Below are 22,099 nucleotides of genomic sequence, written 5' to 3' on the forward strand. Positions count from 1 at the left end.
AGGTCACAAATCTTACCAAATGTTGTCCCTTCTGAGGGGCAGCAAGGAGAACAAACCCATCGATCTGTCCCTGCCATTTGGTGTCAAATTCTCATCCCTCTGAGTTAGGTGCGAACTCAGGGTAGTATTTATCCACTATTGTGCCAAGTGTGTATGTGTGGCTGGGTGGGACTGTTGTCAAGCCCCTGTACCTTGAGCTGTAGCACAAAGCATTTCTTGGCATAACTTCCAAGAAGTTGTGCAAAACATTTCTTGGGAAAAGCTGAAGAATGGGACCGTGCGCTTCCACCTCGCTTCGCGTTCCTCCTCAATGCCATGGCAACACAAACCACTGGATCTTCACTTTGTACTGTGCCTGCTCTAGGCAACAAGTTTTCGGCCAGTGTGGGTTTTGCAAGTTTTTTTCACTGTTTTGTGCTCCCAACACTTCCAACACTTTGCACCTTGCCATCTAGCCTTTACACCTTCTTCCTGACCCTTTATTCTTCCCCAACCACATGCACATCCTGGATAAGGGACATATAAAATGGAAGAGGCTAAATTACAGGAGCAGCAAGCCTGTCCGAGCACAAGCGCACCCTCCTGACTAGGGCCAGGTTGATCAGGAAACATTCCAAGCCCTTTTGGAGAGATGCCTGACTGCTGCGCTTGAGAGCTGCAAGAGTTCTGTTTGGGACGTCACCTATGCCTTTGTCCAGATGATGGACAGAGTTGTCCCTCTGCAGAGTTTCTCCAGGAAAATGGGATTATTTTGTCCTTCACACCTAGAGGGGACCAGCAGCGGGTGGACAAAATGCCAGTATGCAAAGAGCAACCATCAATAAAAACTTTATTCTCAGCTTTATAAACTGACACCTGCCCTGTTCACATCAACACATGACCTCACCGCTCCCCATGCCTTTGTGAGACTCCATCACCTCCTGGCACCTGCACACCCCCTACTCTGGCTACTCACTAGGAGATTAAGTTGGAGTGGCGAAAGTCATCCACAGTGTAGGGTGGGTGTGCAATATGATCCAACAGAGCCGTTATCCTGAGCAGGGATCATTAGAGGCATCATCAAAAGAATCAGCAGCTTAACATAACTTGTCCGACTATGCCCTAAAGGACAGTCCATGAGACCCTATTTGCCTGAATTCTGCACAATAAGATGCCTAATAAGATACATAAATCCTCAGGAGGTCCAACTGACTACAGATGCCACCCCAGTCAATGGTCTCCTCCAGGAGTTCTTCCCAGCAGTTGCCCACCTCTCTCCCAACCCATTTTCACCTCTGAGTTACTAACATGCCAGGGCATCTGATGATATACAGTTGGAAACCATACCAGCCCTGCAATCAAACAAAACCCTTGCAAGAAAAAGTAGCTGTTTCTGAGGGTCCTTCTGTCCTTCTGAACTCTCTTCTTGTTCTGTGAGACACCCCTTGTTAATCCCTGGAACATCTCTCCACTGACACCACAAGTGTCTTTCCATCACAAGGGACCTGCTGCAGGCTGACAGACTTGCTTGACAATACAACCTTTGATCCTCTGAAATCTAACCCTGAAGGCCACAGTGCAGCAGAGCTGACCACACTACCCTGGAAACCAGGGAAGTCTCTTGCCATCTCAGCTTTTCTCTTCTTTACCCTTAAGTCTGGTGCTCCAGCTTGGCCCTTCCTGGCTTTTCCTTGTTTAACCGCTTGTGGTACTGCCATGAAATATTCAAAGTTGGTTTTGACTTGTAGTTTTAAAGGAACAAACAGCTTAATGTTCTCTGTAGTTCTGTGTATGTCTTTTCACTCTCACATGTGCCTTTGAGGTAGAAGTGATCCTCAGTATTTGTTGATTTGCTTCTTTCACAGGCATGGTATCACTGAGCTACTAATGCTGTTCAGTATTACAATAAAAAGGGAATTAAATAATAACAATAATAATAACAATAACAACAACAACAACAATAATAATAAAATATTTGGCTTTTACTTGTTATTATTATTGTGTCTTTTAAGTGTATGCTGCATATGGCAAAGACAGAGAGAAGCTGGGATATAAGGACTAACTCCCAAATCAAGTCCCTACTGAAGCTGGCTTGGATCCAGAGTAGCTACTAAAAATGGCAGCTTCATCTGCAGAAAGGGTGATAATGACTGAAATCAACTGTCATTAGCACAGGACTCAAAATATTAGTGTTTCCCTGGTGTAAGGAACTTACTCTTTCTTTTTCCTCCCACCTAATTCAAAATAAAATGAGGCCATGTGAAACAAAACGAAGGATAGCATGGGTTTCAAAAGGACAGCAGGGTAATTCTTCCTCTGGAAAGCTCTGTGACCAGCTGCTTAGGCTATTTCCTTGCGAGGTGAGAGATGTGGGTTCCAACCTCCTTACACACAGGAGGAGCTGAGTCTTCTACGCCCTGGTGAGCTCCCCAAACACTGGGATTTGAGGGTGCCCTGACAAAGCGTGTTCTGGTACAGTCTGCCTGAACACTGTAGGCGTTCACTTTGTTCCCTTCGTGAAGAACACCTGTCGTGTTGCTCAGGCTTAGATACAAAGGCCCCGGGTGGATGTAGCTTTACTACTTTCACTTGTGTAGCTAAGCTCCAGAAAGCAACCAGTTGTCCAGCCAGAGTACAGAAGCTCCCTATGGGCTTGTCCTGTTGCCCCTCCATTGTCCCATTTTTATCAGTGGAAACAGTTTTTCTCTGTTGCTGCTATCATGATGAAAGAAGCAATCACAGAGTGATGAAATGACCAATAATGGGGAGCTACAATTAATATCAAGAGAAATCAAAAAAGCAAACCTTCTGTCCCACTGTTTCCTATTTGATACAAACATGCCTCAAATACGGAGGCACACAAAACCTATGGCATAAATCCCATGGCTGGCTAAGTGGGGGGAGTGCAGCAATGAATACAGCAATGTCTGACTTACAGATTTTGTGGAAGAAGTTTGGAAAGATACCACAATCTGACATCTGACCTGGATCATTTCCCATCTTAAAGGTTTTGTTTTCTTCCATCTTTTCTGTCTCTGCCCCATAACTACAGCTAGATGATTACTTGAAATAACTGACTCTCCCTTCTCCTCCAGTTTCTGCACGACCAGAGAACAGCCTTTAAAAAGTTCAGTTTTATTGCCATGCTACGGCATAGTCCTGAAAAACCTGACTCCAAATACTCAGTGTACAAAGAAATCTCCACTGTTTCTTCAAACAAGAGTTTCTTTTGATTTGGGATTTGAAACAGTAACACTTTTGACTGCTGCAGGGAAGTGGAAGAAGTTTGCTTGGGTCCCTAAATGAACATTTAGTTTGACCTGAATAGGGAATTCTCTGAATTTCTAGACCTTTTATCTGGAGCCATCACCAATTAAGCATGATTAAGAATTGAGGAAGCTATTCACCTTTGCAATCAGGGTTTCTTTGTTTTGCTTTGGTTTGGGTTTTTTTTTCATCATCCTTATAGCTACTATAAGGATGATGAATTATTTCTTGAAAAGTTAGTGTACTGCAGTAGGAGTGGGAAAATAAATACAATTATTTACCAAATTTAACTGCGTTCTGATACACAAAACACTACTTGAAGACTTAGGTGACTTTAAGTCCGTTGGTAATTCTGCAATACTACATGGACTAGCCATTTACTAAAAGTTAGGTCCCGTGGATCTCCTTCAGAAGTAAAGGTCTCTGTCACCTCTTCAGGGTGAAAAATACAATACACTTTTAACATATTCTAAGAGTCGCTCTCAACAGTACATCGCAACTCTAACAACATTTTTGTTGTTTTTATTTGGGAAAATGAGGACTGGACTCTCAGGACAGATGCAGACCACTGGGGTTGGGCTGTAGAATGGCACCTGAATCTGAGAACAGGGCTACATGCTACTTTTCCTTAAAAAAGCATTTTATGCGGTTAAGAGATTTCAGACATAAACTCTATAATGATCCCAAAAAGACAGTGTTACGCTCAACCAACGTTGACAGGCCTTCGGGCGTGAGAAGCAGTGTAATGGCAGTGCTAGCCAACGATGACGAGAACATTTTGTTCTCCGCATTTTGATTCTTAAGATGAAAATAAACTGCCCATTGGGGTGAATGTCGCAAATACGTATCCGCACAACCACACCACGCAGCTTAAACTGTACAGAGCGAGCTGAGGATTGTCTGCCTCAAGAGATGCGGGTGTCTGGTGGGGTCCCCCGCGTGGGTTCGGGTACCGGGGAAAAGCGCAAACCAGGCGGCCAGATTTTTTCGGTGTGAACTGGCACAAGCTCCCAAGTCTTGAAAAAGACACCGGAGCGAGCGCTGCTTTCCTTCCCCCCGCAGCAGGGTTCAGAGCTCGGGTACCAACCCACCGACCGCCGCTGCCCGGGGCCGCGGGGGGGGAACCACCGGCGCCCGGCAGCCCCGCGGGCACCACGGCCGCACCCCGGTGCCGGGCAGCGGAACTTGCGCCTCGGCCGGCGCAGCGCAGCCGCGGGAAGGTTCCCGAAGAGGTATCGGACTTCCCGGCACCTGCCGGCCGGGATGCGGGATGCCCCGGCCGGGGCGGAGCGGTGCGGAGCGGAGCGGGGCGCGCCCGGGCGGGTCCCCGCGGTCGCCGCCGCCCCCCCGCCTTGCGTGGGCCGTGGGAGCGGGCCCGGGTGCCGGAGGCGGCGGGGAGGGCTGGGACGGGGCCCTGGCCAAGGGGTTTCTCTCGCCCCCACCCCCCCTCCTCCCCTCGCCGCCGGTTCCCGTGAGGCTGCAAGTGCCGCCGCGGCAGCTGGGGGGGGGGGGGGGGGGTTGCGGCGGGGGATGCTGCCGCCGCCCTGCCCAGCGCCGGAGTGAGGGCAGGAGCTGGTGGCGGCAGGAGCAGCCCCGGCGGCGGGACGAGGTGAGCGGGGAGCGGGCCCGCGGGAGCGGGGCCGGGGCGGGCAGGGCTCCCGCCGGGACGGGGAGCTGGGGGGGGCACACGGGGAAGGGACGGAGCGCAGCCCTCGGGGTTCGCACTGGGGCGGCAGGGAGGGAGCGGGGAGCCCGCCGGTGCCAGCGCCGGGGTCCGGCTTCGGGGGCGCAGAAACCCGGAGGAGCAGAGCCCCCGGCGAGGCGGGGTTGGGGCGGGGGGGGGGCAAGCCGAGGGCGGCGGGGAGCCAGGGGCATTTCAGGGCTGAGCCCGGCCGGCCATGCCAGACGCAGACGTAATTGCACGGAGGGACCCCTCCGCCTCCCCTCCCCAAATCTGGGGCAGGGTAGCTTCTGATACATGTCGGCTCAGGCAAAAGGAGAAATTTCCGTAGAGCTCGGAGGTGTTTTCTCTGGCTGAAGTTATCTAGGAATAATATTGAGGGGAAGAACAGTAATTCATAACAAAACTTTAAAGAGCAACAGGTTGTTTTACTGAAATCGCACGCGCTGGGAAAAAAAATCACCGCGAGTGGTCCTGATAGAAAAACGGCTAATAGCAGTATCGTGCAAACCGATTTATAACACAATTAGGAGTTTGGGGAGCTCCTAACACAACTCAAACCAAATTTCACCATACGTCTGAAGCAAGATTCTAAAAACTAACGAATCTGACCTTAAAAAGCTTCATTTTTGACTTCTGTGGATACAGGGTATGAGCCTTAGAATTACTTTCATATGTTTAATTGTTTGAAGTGTTTCCCTTTTTACTGATGTTTTTCCTACCTGAAACGCATGGTCCATTATGCACAGCCCTCCTGCTCACTGCCAGGCTCGGCCCCCCCAAAACCATCCCTGGGTGTCTTTCTGTGCAGTCCTGGTGCAAATTACAGTTAACCCCGATGGACACCCCGGGCTGGACTCAGAGGAGTAGGGGAGGTCATGGGCCAGTAGCCCTACATCTCCCAGCCATGTCCAGTGCAGTGCTCCTGGCCGGGCATGTGCGGGGTGGGGGAGAGTGGTTTTGCAGGCTTTTCCTGATTTCCCCTTTCGAGTAGTGGCTCAATCAGTCAGGACTTTTTTGCCTCCTACTCGAGTTTCACCATCGGGTGTAAATGCAAAGAGGATGTGCTGGGAGGGGCAAGGTCAGAGGAGCATTGGTGAGGCGTTGCTAAGGCCATTTCTTAGGCAGTGTAGTGTCCCTGAAAGTGTTTATGCTAATTGTGGAACTTAGAGCTCTTAACTCCTGTTCTTGATTTAGCCTGGGGATGGGCAACTGTGGACTCCTTTCACTTACTGTTCTTACCTTCTCACCTCACCACGCTGCAGGACTGAGCTCTCCTTTCGATGAGAAATGCAAGTTCCAGCCCCCAGGACAGGACCCAGTTCTGTTCCCTGTGCATTCACTGGGGTCTGGTCATTGATCCCAGTGTTGTGAAGTCTGAATCCATACATCTCCTCTAGTTGCGAGAGTGGAAAAACTGGGTAGGATGATTATTAGGAATATTTTTGCTGAGGTCTACTGAGTGGTGGTGAAGGGATCTGACGGCTGTTCAGATGAAACGCTGTTTCAATAACTAGCTTACATTTAATTAACATAATTGAAGTTGTTGAAGAGTAGCTCATTTTAAAGCAGATTGATTACGGCAGGTTGGTGATGAGAAGGCATACAGAGCATCCCAAAGTAATTTCTTTTATTCTAAGATATGACATGGCTGATGTTTAGGGTCATGTATAAAATCATTAGGGTGACCCCAACTCTATGCCCAAGCGTGTGTCAAATCTTATCACAGTATTTGACACCAGCCTGTCCTACCCATAACCTCTCAAAGAGGCTAGTGATGGAGTGGGTGGTATGCAGGCAAAATTTTGACATCATTCTCAAAGTAGCAAGAGAGCAATGTTGACGGAGAAGGTCGTAGAGTTACCTCCTGTGCTAAACTTTATGGCTCAATGGAAGAATTCACATCACAGGTCTGTGAGCCTGATGCCCTTTGTGCCATTCTCAAACCTCAATACTTTCTTGATATTTGATAAGCTTGTTATAATTGTCTTCTGAAAGGTAAGCAAAAATGTCCAGTGAGACAGTGGGAGCTTTTCAGTCCACTCCCATTCCATCTGCATGTTGGTTGCAAACTGTTGCATCTACAGTTAGTTGCAAACAACCTCTTCTGCATAACTTGATAGGCTTTCTCAGTCACTTATTAACTGCAAGAGTGTGGAATGCTTTACCTGCACTAATTTGTGCCAACAATTGTAAGAACATTATTGACACTCAAGTAGACTGAGGGGGGCATTGACAGAGTGGTGGTAGGATTAGTACCAAAATCTTCTCTGCTGATGTACCAGGGCTAATTCTGTATAAGCGCATTTTTTGTTCAGCTGAAAAAGTTAGGATAGATGAACTGCTCAGCTCACAAAATATGAGAGGCTGTAATCTCTTCATGTGTATGTGAAATGCTAGTGAAGGCAACGCAATCTAGTGACTTAATTGTAAAGACGATTCCAGAATCTCTTCTGGGCTTGGACACTGACCTGGGGCAAACCATTTCCTCTCAGTTTTCTGGTTTCAAAAGTGGACATAAGAACCATGCCTCATGGGGTCTAGTTAGAAATGTCATGTTTAGAAACAGGGGGTTCCAAAGCACACTGGAATTTCCATGCAAAAAGCTCCGTATTGTTGTAAGGTATGGTTACCATATGGGAAAAGGCAAAGCAGAGGGGTTCAGAAGTTTCTGATCCTTTTTTCTTGCCATTTTCAGGAGGGTTCAACTGGCTGTTGTAGTTCATAGGGTCAGGTGACCACTTCTCTGTTCTGCAGTCTTCATGTGGACCTTATAACTAGATCCCCTGTACCTGAAACTAGTTTTACTGATTTAAATCCATTTTGGAGTTGGAGGAAAAACTTCATGCTGCTGAACTTGATATTTTCAATTTATTAATAGTTAGCTTGGGGCACTTGGGGCTGCTGTATTAACCTGTCTCTGCCTACAGTGCCTGGCAGTGGGACAGTAACTACTTGGTGCTGAATACTTTGGTGGACAAGATACTGAATACCTGGGTGAGTCTCTGATATGGGTATTACAGTTAGTAAGTGCCTGGGTTCTGATCTTTGCTTCTTGAAAAATGTGGTGGTAAATACAGCTGTGGTATTGCAGATAGAGATATGCAATATTGTCTTGTGCAGAAAGTGAGGGCCGTTGTGCTGTGTCCTAAGTCTGGAGGTAGATTTGAACCATTGCTTCTCAGGACTTGTCAGAGTGGAAGTACTCGTGGTTAATTGTGGCACTTCACATGCTAACAGTGACCATTCCAACACATTGCACAGGGAATGGGAATTTGTGATGGCCCAAAGAGAAGAAAAAGATGACAGAGAAAAGAAAGAAGGATGGGGAAGGAAAAAGAGACAGGAGCAAGGGTGGCAATAATCCTAGCAAAGTGAACATTTTCCAGTAAGCAGTTCTGAATGTGATGTAAAAAATAACAACTGAAAGTTTTATTTTACTACACAGAGCCCAAATTCTTCCTTTGATCTCTGTACAAGCTTCCTTTTGGCATCTGTGGGAGATCAGTGGAGAGAGGGGAGTGTGTAGTCTTGAATTTATGATGCAGCCCGTGGACAGTCATGAAATGGAATTCAGTCCTCTCAAAAAATGAATACATAGCCATGAGTCAACCAGAAAGGTACACTCATGGTCCTGAAATAAGTGATAAAAATCAGTCTGTTCACATACATTTTGCAACCAAAACAGTAGGTAAGTTATCTGAATACTCTGTTCATTGCAGCTAAACTGTTGGCATCTATTTAAAAAAAATAACTCCGTGTCCATGCTACTGTCTACAGGAATTCCTTAATACACTTGGTTTGTGTAATAGTTTACACAAATACTCTATTTTTGAGACTTTTTCCAGTATTCAGCATCTAGAAACAGTTATTTCAGCTTAATCAGTTAGGAACACATTAAGTGGCCTCTAATGAGTAACAATAAATACTCTGCAACAGTGTCTTAAATTATGGGATCAGTTTAGGAAATTTTGCTAATTAAACTTATTACTTGAAAATAGCAATATGTGAGCTTTAAAAGGTAGGTGACAGATACATCACCCTTTCTAAGCAAACCAAATACACAAGAATTCATAGAACTTAAGATGATTGATTTCAGGATTTTTTTCAGGTGTTTATCATGAATAATCAACATATAGGTCTATTCATCTACAGAAAGCCACTTTAACCCAAAAGAGTTTGACATCTGATGCTTCTGTTTGCCTATTGTGCCACTGCTCTACTTGGGCACTTGATATCTTGAATTAAAACATTGGGAAGCTAGGGGCTTTGGGATTTTTACATAAATTTTATGAGAAACAAAACATTTAGGAGGAACCCAAAGCAAAATCTAACATTAAAGTATGACTATGAATCATCCTTGCTCTGAGAACTCTACCTCCTTTCTGCCTTCGGTCAGCAAGTCCTTCCAGCACCACGACACTACTCAGGGCAGTCTGCTGGGTTTTGCAAGGAGTAAGGCTGCTGACCTGTTCCTGTTACCATTACTTGTCTCCACTTAGGAGGACATCTCGTAAAGGAAAATAGTGGTCTACAGTATGCTCTGCAAACAGGAAAGAGACCTGGTCCCTACCATAAAGTGCTCTCAGGCAGATTAGGTTAAGGACATGAAAGACATTTCATCTTTCCATTTCCCATCATGATCTCCTCAAGGCAGAGCTTAACAGATGTAGTCCTTTTCTCCAAAAAGTACCATCTAACCTGTATTTTCCTCTTTCTGCTCTCTGTGCTTTCTTTTTACATCGTAACATTAATCTTGAAAAGGGGACATTCATTCCCCATTTCTGGGGGATGGCACCATTAGTTAAGCATTTGCTTGTGAAGTTTCTTTGTTTGAGAATGGCCTGTGCTAAAGGAGCACCACTGAAGACAAGCTCTTGGAGGAATGTAATGTTATGGGGAGATTTCCTCTGGCCCCATTACTCCTGGCTCCTCTAGTACCAACTGGTAGCATGAGGAGGGGATGGAGATGGGAGCAGACTGACTGTTTCAGTGAATGTGCAACAGATCTGCATCTCTTATACTGGCTGGTAGTGTCAAAGCATTCAGCAGACTCAGGAGCTCTCCAGGAGCATCCACTCACAGCTGTGTTCACATGGTCCATTGCACAAAACTCTCCACAGAGGCAGGGCAAAAAGGGAGGTTGAGATCTGGTGGTGATGGGTTTCATCAGTGACTTTACAGGACTGAGGTCGCTGATGGGTTGTTCATCCAGTCTTCTACTTAAATTCTTCTTTGAAAAGCCTGAGCTGATCTATAGCTTGCCGACAGTTTTGTTGGCATCCTTCCTTCTTCCAAGGAAGGTTCAGGTACCTTTAAAATACATGGCGAGTACCATTTCAGGTGCACAGCAGTATGCCACGTAGCCTGCAGCCGCTGCGCCCTGGAAGGACAAGGGTCTTTTGCAGGTCCTGTGTCATGTCTGCCAGACCGGTGCGGTTCTCTCTGATATTCTAGCGAGGCACAGTGTAGGCAGGTTTAGACGTCTAGACTAGTGCCTTAGTAGTTGGTGCTTGTGGCAGGAATCGCCTCCTTGTTCCCATCTTCTTCCATCTCTCACCTCATTGCTGTCTTTGGCACACGCAATGCACATTTCTGCTCAGTTCTTTGGCACCACTTTGTAGGAAGCCATGACTGAATGGGTCCACATGTACCACACTCAGTCTGCTATGGTAGCTGCTTTCAAAATGGCCCATTTAGCTGTATGTGTTTTTAAATATTTTGAACATGTCATAATTGGTTCTCATTAGGAACTTCTGACTAACCCTGAGCTAGCCAGCTGTCCAAGCCCTGCAACAGCAATCCAGTTTTCAGATCTCTCTCTTCGTTTATGTTTTAGAATGTGTTTTACATTTAGCCTTTGAGGAGGAATTTAACAAAGCTGTACCCAGTCTACACCAAGCAGTACACTCTACACCATGTAGTGTTGCAGCTGTTCAGATGCCATTCTTTCTACACAAGTGTTTTGAAAGTATTTTGAATTGTAGAGGTAGTTCCTTCCAGGAGAGTTTGTACTGGCGAGACAACAGTCTGCTCGAAGGACAACTAATCTACGCTACATTTAAGTCCCACAGGTATTTTATGTCTTCTGCATAGCCATATATTTTGCAAGACTGTCATATTCTTGCACAAATGATAAAATGTCAAACCCTGCTGATGAGTTTCCTCCATTCAGTGGCCTTCCATCTATGGAGAATGCACAGATTTATAAACCGAGCTGTAATCTTAAATCTTCTGCTGCTTGTATTTATTATTTCAGGGAACCTGCCTACAGTCCTTATCTTACCTTAGGGAGGCAACTGTAATTCTCCAGTTTTATGTATTAGAGATAGAAGGGGCTGGATCCAGTTAGTGAATGATAAACTGGGTGTAAAACTCTGGTTTCTAAACAACTAAAATAGGTTCCACCTATTGCGCAAAAATGTCCTTTAAATACATTAAATACTCCATATGATACCCTTGTCTAAAGCATTGTAATGAGGATACAAACATTAATATCAACAGTAATGTGTGAATGTATATATGAACGTATAAGCATGAATTCATGATATGATTTAGACTTCTGTCTTTAACAAACATACCTATAGCAGATTATGCTTCTTTTACTTCCCAGGATAGTCTTAGGTTGAACAATTGTGGCAGCTAGCTAAGGTACAATTGCTGCTGCTTCCATTTCTGATGAAGCAGTGTTTGCACAGTTACTGGTCTCTGATGTGTCATGTCCATTTTCATGGACATTTGCATACCTAAGCCTTTGAAAGCAGCTGTCAGTCAGAAACTCTGCTTAATCTTAAGGAGAAGCCTTTACCTTCCTTCCTCCACAGTTAGATCAGAGTATGTCCTTTGAACATGCTGCCTGGGAGCTTTCAGTTGAGAGCTCTGAGCAGAGTCTCTCCTCGACGTGGTGCAGGAGGCACAGTGTGAATGTGCTGGCTTGCAGAGATGAGATCTCGACCCTCTAGGCTTAAGCAGCAGCTGGATGACACTTCTGAGGGTGGAAAAATCTCTGTGACTAAAGTGGATGATGAATATCTCAAGAACCTCCAAGGACCTGATCTTTAGTTCCTCAGTGTTAATAACTGCAATCCCTTCCTCTTCTGGAGTGCCTGCAACATTTACTGTATCTGTTTCACTCTACTTAAGTGTTGAAGTTTTGGGTCACAGACATGAGAGCTAGAAGTGTTTAGTTTTAATGGAAAACTGAGGTTCAAATGAAACCACATGGTCCCTGATCACCAAAGTCATAAGTACATTCTTGCTGAGTTTGTGCTCTGACCACGGATGCATCAGTAACTCTGTGGCTGGAATCTCACACACGCAGGATCTGATGCCATATATTAGAAATAGCCAGAACAAAGCAGATTAAGTTTTTTGGGGAGTTTTTTGCTGTAGTTATTTCCATTGCTTTCATAGAGTCTATGTCGGTTTTCAGTTGGGGCAATTAAGTATCTTATGTGGCACTCTTAATGGGAAGGAGTTCACTACAACCAGAAATATCCATATGTACTGGCCAGTGTCATAGGTAAACAGTATGGAGAGATGTGCAGTGGTTCTTGTTGTCAGACTTCCTGTGTGAAGTTATAGAGCTGAAGGTACTCAGGTAGGGGCCTGGATCTAGCCATTTTTCAGTATTTGTCAAAGTGGAATTCCTCTAGCTGAAGTAGGACGTGTCTGATGTTATATCATCAGCACTGGGGGCAGCCAGCAACACAGTGCAGTGAGAGATGCTGTGGTGGTAGCACTGAAACCAGCAGTAGTGAGAGGGTCCGGAGGAGATGTGGAGACCTGAAACCAGCAGTAGTGAGAGGGTCCGGAGGAGATATGGAGACCTGAAACCAGCAGTAGTGAGAGGGTCTGGAGGAGATGTGGAGACCTGAAACCAGCAGTAGTGAGAGTGTCCGGAGGAGATGTGGAGACCTGAAACCAGCAGTAGTGAGAGGGTCCGGAGGAGATGTGGAGACCTGAAACCAGCAGTAGTTAGAGGGTCCGGAGGAGATATGGAGACCTGAAACCAGCAGTAGTGAGAGGGTCTGGAGGAGATGTGGAGACCTGAAACCAGCAGTAGTTAGAGGGTCCGGAGGAGATGTGGAGACCTGAAACCAGCAGTAGTGAGAGTGTCCGGAGGAGATGTGGAGACCTGAAACCAGCAGTAGTGAGAGGGTCCGGAGGAGATGTGGAGACCTGAAACCAGCAGTAGTTAGAGGGTCCGGAGGAGATATGGAGACCTGAAACCAGCAGTAGTGAGAGGGTCTGGAGGAGATGTGGAGACCTGAAACCAGCAGTAGTTAGAGGGTCCGGAGGAGATGTGGAGACCTGAAACCAGCAGTAGTGAGAGTGTCCGGAGGAGATGTGGAGACCTGAAACCAGCAGTAGTGAGAGGGTCCGGAGGAGATGTGGAGACCTGAAACCAGCAGTAGTGAGAGGGTCCGGAGGAGATGTGGAGACCTGACAAGAGGCAGCAGTGTGGTGGGAGTTGAGGTGGGCACAGTGCTGGCACTGTCCACTCTCTTACAGACCCACCTACATGAAGTGTGGGAAGAACATCATCCTGTACGTGGCTATGGGAGTGAACAGGGTCAGCGAGGTGAAACAAGGCCGAGTGCTCCCCATCTGTTATTTGTATGAGGATGACATGCTTTTCCTCTGCAATGCTTGGTTCCTTTCTCCCCTAATAAACTATTCCTTGCTTTGTATGTCAACATGTTATTTGTAGAAATAGACTTATTGCCTGCTAATGACACTGAGACATAGCACAATTTCTGTGATTATAGGTGGGGACTATTGCTGGTGATAGCTGCATTTGATGGGTTCTTTTAAGAACCTTTAGATTGGTGGCAGTGCCTGGCAAACGCCACTAAAGATCCCAATGACATCTTGTGAGAAGAGACTATTGACAAAGATTGTTATTGAGGAACAGATTATTTTAATGCTACTATATCTAAATAATTTAAATAACTCATTCTGAAATTAATTCTTTTTCCTGAAAGTTTTATCATTTTGCCAAAATATCTTTCCTATAAGCAATGCCATGATATTGTTAGAGTTTACAATTTTTAAAGTGAAATCTTATTCTGGGAGGTGATTTGTAGTAGTCTCATTTTCTTATTCAATAAGTCTGTTGCCATATTTGTCAAGGTGATAGCTGCAGTTACTAAAGACTAAAACAAATCTTGGGCACTGTGGATTCTATTCACATTGCAAAATCGGCAGAGCTGACACAACAATTTGTATCCTCTTGCTTCATGTGCATTGCCTAGAGAATTACTGACTTGTAATTGAGAATTGTTGACAGTTGTGCCAACAAACCGAGGGATACAGAGAAGTGTAGGTGACACTGAGGGCGCAGTTTGTTCTGACAGCTTTCTGTTGCTGTTAGCAATTTGCAAACTGGCAGGTAAGTTTGGAGGGATGGCCATTAAAAACAATAACATCTTGTAAATTTTAAAGAATACACTTGCACGCAACACATGTGGACTATTAAGATTTTGTTTTTATAGGCACTTTTTGAAACAGCCCTATGTTAGATGGCCTTGTTTGAAAGCTCTGCTTGTAGTAAATCAGAGCACATTGAAATAGCTGTCTCAGAAATAAGAAAGGTTGATTGAGACAGGATTTGAACATACAATTCCAGACAGTAAAAATAGTTGACAGCAGCTTGGCACCCAGATACTGTCTTTCATCCAAAGATCTAAAAGAGCTTTTAAAAATGTCTAATTACAGCATAATGGGTTCCCATTTTGTATCAAGGATTATGAAAGCCGAAAAAATACACAACTATAATTTTCAGGTTTGGATTTCTATTGTTGGGTACTTACATTCATACTATACTTCATGTGACTGATCTAACTGTGGGTTTAGATGTCAGTTTGCATTCAAGATTGAAAATGATCTGATCTCCAGGCCCAGACATGAAAAGGGGGAATTTTTGATGAGTGTATAAAACATCTAAAAGCCTAAAGTATTTTGTTTCTCACTGTGATTTGCGCTTTTTTTTTTTTTTTTTTGATAATTTGTCTCTGACTTCAGTCTGTAGTTGCCAGCTAACATATCTTTATGATGCTTACACTAATCACAGAATCGTCTAGGTTGGAAAAGACCTTGAAGATCATCCAGTCCAACCATTGACCTAACACTGACAGTTCCCAACTACAGCATATCCCTAAGCGCTAAGTCAACTTTACTCTTAAACCCCTCCAGGGATGGGGACTCCACCACCTCCCTGGGCAGCCCATTCCAACGCCTAACCACCTGTTCTGTAAAGAAATACTTCCTAATATCCAGTCTAAACCTTCCCTGGCGCAATTTGAGGCCGTTACCTCTTGTCCTCTTGTAATGTTGTGCCACCTTCTTCAGAAGCAAAGCAACTACAAAAATTATTCAGGGAACATTACAGGAACAATAACTAGGAAGGAAAAAGGAGTCATGATTCTTAGTTAAGCATGTAACAGAGCCGTGCTGGTGTGTACTTAACAATGTGCATTTCCTCCTAAATGAAGGATTTTAGGTGAGCAAGAGTTCACATCCTGTTGGGGAAAGAGATTATCAGATCTATACCTCTTAATTAAGGGAACACAGTTTCACTAATACAGCTGGCAGGGGAGCTAGATAACTCATGGCCCTAATCTTTTCCTTTTGATACTCTGGACTGACAGAAATTGAAGATGAACACAGTGATCTACGGGCGCTCTCTGCTTTGCCTATATACTTTGTCCAGTTTAAATCTGAGTGCTCTCATGTTAATTTCACAGCATTGTTTCATCCAAAAAAGTTAATGGAGCACAGTTTTTAAATTGAGATGTTTCTAAAATCCAGACACCTACTTCCTCAGTACCGGCCAGCTTCCTTAATGTTTCCTGTATCTGGGGAAAATACCTGTGGGAATTAAAGTTCACCTTCTCCCAGTGGAACTCAGTTATCCAAAACCCTGTTGGAACCGCAGGCAAGCAGGTGATGTACAGAGCGGCCCTGTAGCTACATGGTGGCACGCAGGGCTGGGGCTGGCCTCCCTCTTTGTTACTGGATTTGGGCAACTGCAGAGGTGGTGGCATAAAGCTATTTTTGTTTCACCTTCTCTGGTCTTATGCCAAGAACAGCTTGGAGAGTCTGGGTAGGTCTTGTACAGCAACATTTACTTATGTGTAATTGTTCATTGCAGCACATAGTCCCTTCTCAGTCGAATGTTTAAGCTAAGCTTTGTAACAGATGCCTAGATTCATTGTTTTCTGCTATTTTTAGCTTTTATTAATAAAGTAATAAAATCCTTATCTGCATGGATTGTGTAAATCTTAGAGGAAAAAAATAAATCCCTTTTCCACTGTTTATTTAGTTTGTAAAGCCCACTGTAGTTCTGACATCTGTTTAACACAGTGCATGTTTACGGTGCAACTTAAATGGTTTAGAGTAATAATTACGTATAAAAATATACAGATGTCCTCACTCTGAACAAAATCCATAACTATATCAAATGGCAAACCTTATCCCAACTCTTACTCACTATAGCTCTATTCTTCCTAAATGCCTGCGGAAGCAGAAACAATCTTGTGGTTCCCCTGCAGATTTCTAAATGAACTAACCTGCTTACACTATCTTCTTGCACCATTTCTTCAGAAATATTCTGCAGGTTCCAAGACTCAACACTGATACATATAAAATTACAATAACAGCTGACTGACATGATATTATTCTAGGAATACTGTATGACTGTGTAAAGATTGCATGATAATGCAAATCTCACCTAGCTGAAAAATCAAAAGGTCATTCTCATTCATTCTATACTGAGATGAAAAATGAAAAAATGGATGAATAGAGCAGTACAAATTTGAGCTCATGTGTGGAGCTGAGCTAGTTAATTCTTCAGCTCAGCTCTAGTTCATGTGCTGCTATGACTGAAGTTATTTCATCTCATTTAAACAAATAGCAAAATAATCATTCAGGTTCAGCTGTGGCTTGAGGAAAAGCTCCTTCTCCCTGGTTACAGGATGGTTTAATACATAAGTAATCAGATAATTACAAATTGAATATAGGTAAAATTGATAACAGGTACTGAAATTTTAATTAACTTTGCACAGATTTTAATATTTATTCAGAAATTTGTATCAGGAATGAATTTCCTTTGCAGTTCTTCATGTATTGTTTGCTATTCTGTAGTCTTAAGTCATTATTAGTTTAGAAATTAGAAAGCACGTATGCAAATATTGGCAACTTTTGAGGTCACATTATAGCAAGAGAAAGAAACTTCCTCAAATGTCATTGGTCTGAACAACTCTTCTGCACTCACAAATTAGAATAGAGTTTGAACCTTTGTTCAAAGCTGTGTCCTCTTTTAATCCACCTCCTGGCTTCTGATTCTGTGCCTTTTTCTCACACTGCCCCTAAACCTCCTATTGTCACACCTTCCCCATGTTGGTAGGTTTAGTTCAATCCTCTTGCTGTGTGGTCTGGCCAGTGGCAGAGTGTGTTTGAACGCTGCAGATGAGAGATTTGTTCTTCAGCCTAAGTTAAAAGCCCTGCTTCCAAGACCTGAGCCAGGGGTCTGAGCTATCTGCCAGTGTGTGTGTGGGTACGTTCACAAACAAAACAGCAGGTTCTTGTGGCTTTGTGTGAATAGGGAAGAGGGAGACTGAGAATGTTCTCGATGATACTGCTCTGAAGGAAAAATGAGGGTAGGATATGACAGAGAAAGTGAAATAATGTCAATCAAATCATGGACGCATATATAAGTTGTGTTGGGAAAGGTTTTTTCCAAATACACAATACAGTTTTGGGTCAAAAAGAGGAAGACCCATTTCATAATTGAATGACTGTAACCCAATGTGCAGGTGCCTCACTCAGAATGTAGGATGGCCTGGTTCTGGTCTTTCAGCCAGATCAGGGCCAAGTTAGACCTGGTTGAACTCCAGAAGTTGTGTGTTGCAGACAAGCGCCCACCTCGCCAATGGCACTGGTGTTCCTGAGCAATGTTTCTGACATTTCTGCCTTAAAGCTGGGAAAGGTCTTGTAGTTCGTCTGATATGGAATGGAAAAAATATCTTAAGTTTTGACAGCATCCATTACATGGGGGAACTTTCTTTGACATGGCTTCGTTGTAGGAGTGGCTGACATGGTTTCAAAATTCTGAATGACACCTACATGGTAAACAAATACTTGGACAGGTGTGAGCCAAACTCCTGCTGCTTTTCAGCATCACTTGGGTTCTCAAGAGTCAGATTTTTAGACTTAATCAATACCTAAACATTTGATTAGTAGCCTATTGGGCTTTTCCAATGTCCCTAATCACCTAGCTCTTTCTGGGCTTCATCTCCCCAGGTTTGAGGACCCAAGTCTGGAGTGTCCTTTGAAATGGCATGTGATTATGGTGTGTCATAAACTATTAGTATTTCTTTGATTAAATGTAGTTTAGAATTAAATATATTCTCTCTCACTGAATCTCCAGTTCTTACTTTCAGTTCTTAATTTCTTCATTTCCTATTGTTATCAATCATAACTGTCTTTATTCAGCAATGTTTTTGGTGGAGGTGCATCAGAAATAGGCCTATATAGGTCTATATATATATTTGTAGGTCTATATAAGGCACTGTGGCTTAGGGAAAGCTAAACTAACTACAGTGATTGATCCATTTCAACATGTGTCAAGCACATTGACAGTAAATGGTACTTGAACAGATGCCTGTCTCAAGGCCTGAACTTAAGATGATGGACCTGTGTAACCACATTGGTTTGGAACCCGTGTCTTTGCAAATGAGACAGCAGGTTTTTTCCCTAAAACCTGTGTTGCGTTAAAGCTGCAGGTAAAGATCACTTTGCTTATTTTTACTGCACTGACATGATGCAAACTTTATTCAACGTAGCTAGATCCCAGAAGACACAGCATAGCTGACAGATTTACTAGCAAGGCCAAAGCCGGGAACAGCAGTCTGGCAGGCAGACAAAGACACACTGCTGGGTTTATGTGATTCTAAATACATAAATACATTAAATACCTGAATATAAACATATGTTTATAAATTCAGAAATATTACCCAAATATATAAATAGGAACAGTGATGGTATCTGATTCATAGTTCTTGATAGAAGATATGATGACAAACACATGGTAAGAACAATTGAGTTAAAAATGGCACACCTTTGAAAAAGGAGAAGGAAGAGCAACAGCTGAACTTGGGTTTCTGGATTTCAGCAGAGCGTTCCTCATTTTTTGTCTCCTAAGTACAGTTTGAGCATTGTCTCTTCCTGATGGTCTTAACATGCACAATAATACGTTTGGGGACACTTATCCAACTCCATCCTTCAGTCGGGAGAGACAGAAAATCAGTACAGGTTTTTAAAAACACCCTGGATATATATGTCAGTCAGTGGAAAATTTAAGCACCAGAGAGAATTTACTGGCCCAAGAATATAGCAGGCTTGCAAAAATGGTTTTTTAAAACAGTGATGGTGAATAGTCATAACAGTAAGAATATTCACTGCTAACAATGACACTTATTGGTAGAAATATGAAGTCCTTTTGCCTCAGTGCTTAGACAACTTATAACTGTTGGAGATGAAGGTGGGATCTGAGGTTGGAGGTTAATTATCCCTGCTCAGCCTATCTTGTTCTGAAATGACCAGCAATAATTTCTTCTAGAGAAAGAGCCCAGGCAAGTTATAGAGCGATGTGGATCCATTTTATTTCTGTGTCTGTACATTAATTTTGGTGCTCTTACTGGGATGCTGATAATCAAAATAACATGCTCTTATACTCCCCTCTTACTAATCTCTCTCTAAAATAAATAGGAGAAATCTTTTCTGTCTCTCGAGAAAGTCCTTTGCTGGCTTCCTCTAAACTCTGAAGACACTTACTGTCCCTTGATACTGATGTTCCATGTTCCAGACAGAGCTATTAGTGCTGAGCCTCCAGACACAGAATTGAATTTACAGGCTCGATGTTTTAAGGCTTCAAAGAGCTGAAAGGGTGGAGAGAGGCTGGCATGAAATGATATACTTTTCCCGATTTCACTTTTTGAAAATCAAATAAACATTTACAAATAAAATCATGAAAGCATTTTTTTTTAAATTAGATGTGTAAGCATTAGCTTTTCATTATATTCTCCCACTTGCAAATTGTAGCAAAGAGCCATTTGTCTTCCAAGAGTGTGGTGGCAAGGCTTAATTTAATGTTTGTTAGGAAGTCTTGTATCCTTGGAGAGAAGCTATGAGAGGAGTACGCAGTATCATTATAATATATGTAATTATAGTCTGTTCTTTTATTTTGCTGAGGAACAATGATTCAGTCTCAACATCCTCTATCCTCCACAGAAGAGGTCAAAGCTAATTGTTTTCTCTCTATTTACTGGCTAGGGAACCAGAGATTTCTTTCACTGCATTCAACATCGCACAAGAAGTAAATGATTGAGCAAGAAATGAAGCTGGCAAGAAATAAGGCATATACAGTGAGCACTCAGAATCTTACTGATATTTACTGGAGTACCTCCTACTACCGTTTTCTTAGCGATGTTTTTGGATTAAGCTCAGAAAGAGGTTACAAATGCTAATGTTAGCTTTGTGCTCTCCTTGATTCCTTGCAGAAGGACCAATAGGGGGGTGCTTTGTTATGTTTGATATTGTTTCCTTCAGCTTTGAAAATAGCGAGAGATGAATATGCTGTCTTCTGAAGGTTAAGGAGCAGTCTGTCTTAACATTTTATAATTTGAAAAGGTGATTGTGCTGAGCCTTTAGCAAGGCTCTTTAACAATGTTATCAGATATAATCGAGTAAAACAAAACAAAAAAAAAGAGAACAATTTGATTAAAATTTGCTGCTCCCAGTCACTTTCTAAATGTTTGTTGCCTTGACTGTTGTGGGGGTACTTTTTCACTGCTGCTCTGATATTTTCATAGAGTCTTCTAGTTTAAAGAAATCCAGATTTGCTCAAGTGCATTCCCATGGTACACCTTAGGTCTGTCTTTTCAATAGCAGGAAGGGAGATAATATGACTATTTTTTCCATTGATAGATTAATTTTAAGAGTATTCACTTTGTATCACATCAAGTCTTTTAGGTGGCTAGAGATCTGGTAGACTTGGGCTTAGCAAGGGTGCATTTTGAATATTAAATCTGTACAGTCAAAAAGAGGAGAAAACAGGACATCACCTTAATGAAAAGCCTCAGGAGGGTTTAAGAACGAGTTTTCAGGTGCAATGTTTGCACTTCCCCTTGAAAGTGTGGGTAGTTCTCATGAAAGTGAGCTATCAGTGAAATGACCTCTTGCTTGTCTATATTTATTCTCCTTTTGAGGCTTTGTCTTTGCTCTATTCAGTTTGTAAGTCAAAACAAAGTATCACACCGTTGCTAACACTGCAGGTTTAACCTGCTATCTGAACATCAAGCCAGGCTTGTTCTGCTTCACTACAGTAGCACCCACAGGAAAAGGACTCTGGATCTGGAACTTATCAGGGTTTTTTGTTTATGCTCGAGACAAGTATACATGTGACCTAGACTTCAACTTTTACTGTGCTGACACTATAGGAAACACTCCCCTTGTCAGTAAATTGTTATGTCAATGCCAGAAGTAGTTACAACAGTTGTAACTAGTGGCTACTTTTGTACCTGGTTTTCTGGTCATTTGTTTAGATACTCTGAGAGGACTGCCTGAACAGCTGAAACATGACAGCTCTGCTAAATTACTTAATTTCTCAACAACCAAAGTTTAGATAATCTGCAGCAGAATTCAGTGTCACATCGTTCTCATTTTGACAGTGACACATCTGTAGCATGCTCTATACACACGTTGGCTTTTGTTATGCCCCTAGGCTTGCGTTATGCCCCAGGGAGCTTGCAGTAAAACTGCCATGAGACATACAACATCACATATACCCCTCCTTTACCCAAATACTATGCATGTTTTTTCCCCCACATTTACTCAGAAGAAACAAGCCTCTTTGAGTTATGCAGTGATTGCATCGCCTGAAGAAATGTCTTATTTTTTTAAGATCTTGTAAATCTATCAAATCTCTGGGTTTAAGTTGGTTATTTGCATCTCCCTGTGCAAGTCTAGGGAGATAAAAAGAGAAAACAGTGAGTTAGCTGCACTTGGGATTCTCGCCAGTCTTCGTGGGATGGAAAATTCCTTCTTAATTCCTTATCTGACTTTAAATTTGACCCTCAGCATGTGAGCAAGATAGACCAACACACGCAC

The 22,099-nt window shown here is 43.3% G+C and overlaps 1 protein-coding gene across 3 annotated transcripts in view; it reads left to right on the forward strand.

The window, feature by feature from the left end:
• The first annotated feature begins 4,675 nt into the window (after positions 1 to 4,675).
• CASR (calcium sensing receptor) overlaps positions 4,676 to 22,099 on the forward strand; it is an 82,179-nt gene continuing 64,755 nt past the window's right edge. For all 3 annotated transcript variants that reach the window (XR_012621179.1, XR_012621180.1, XM_074809510.1), the window contains exon 1: positions 4,676 to 4,855. The gene's annotated coding sequence lies outside the window, so the exon portion shown is untranslated. The remainder of the gene's footprint in view (positions 4,856 to 22,099) is intronic.

The sequence above is a fragment of the Strix aluco genome, chromosome 2 (genome assembly GCF_031877795.1).
Source record: "Strix aluco isolate bStrAlu1 chromosome 2, bStrAlu1.hap1, whole genome shotgun sequence".
NCBI lineage: Eukaryota > Metazoa > Chordata > Aves > Strigiformes > Strigidae > Strix > Strix aluco.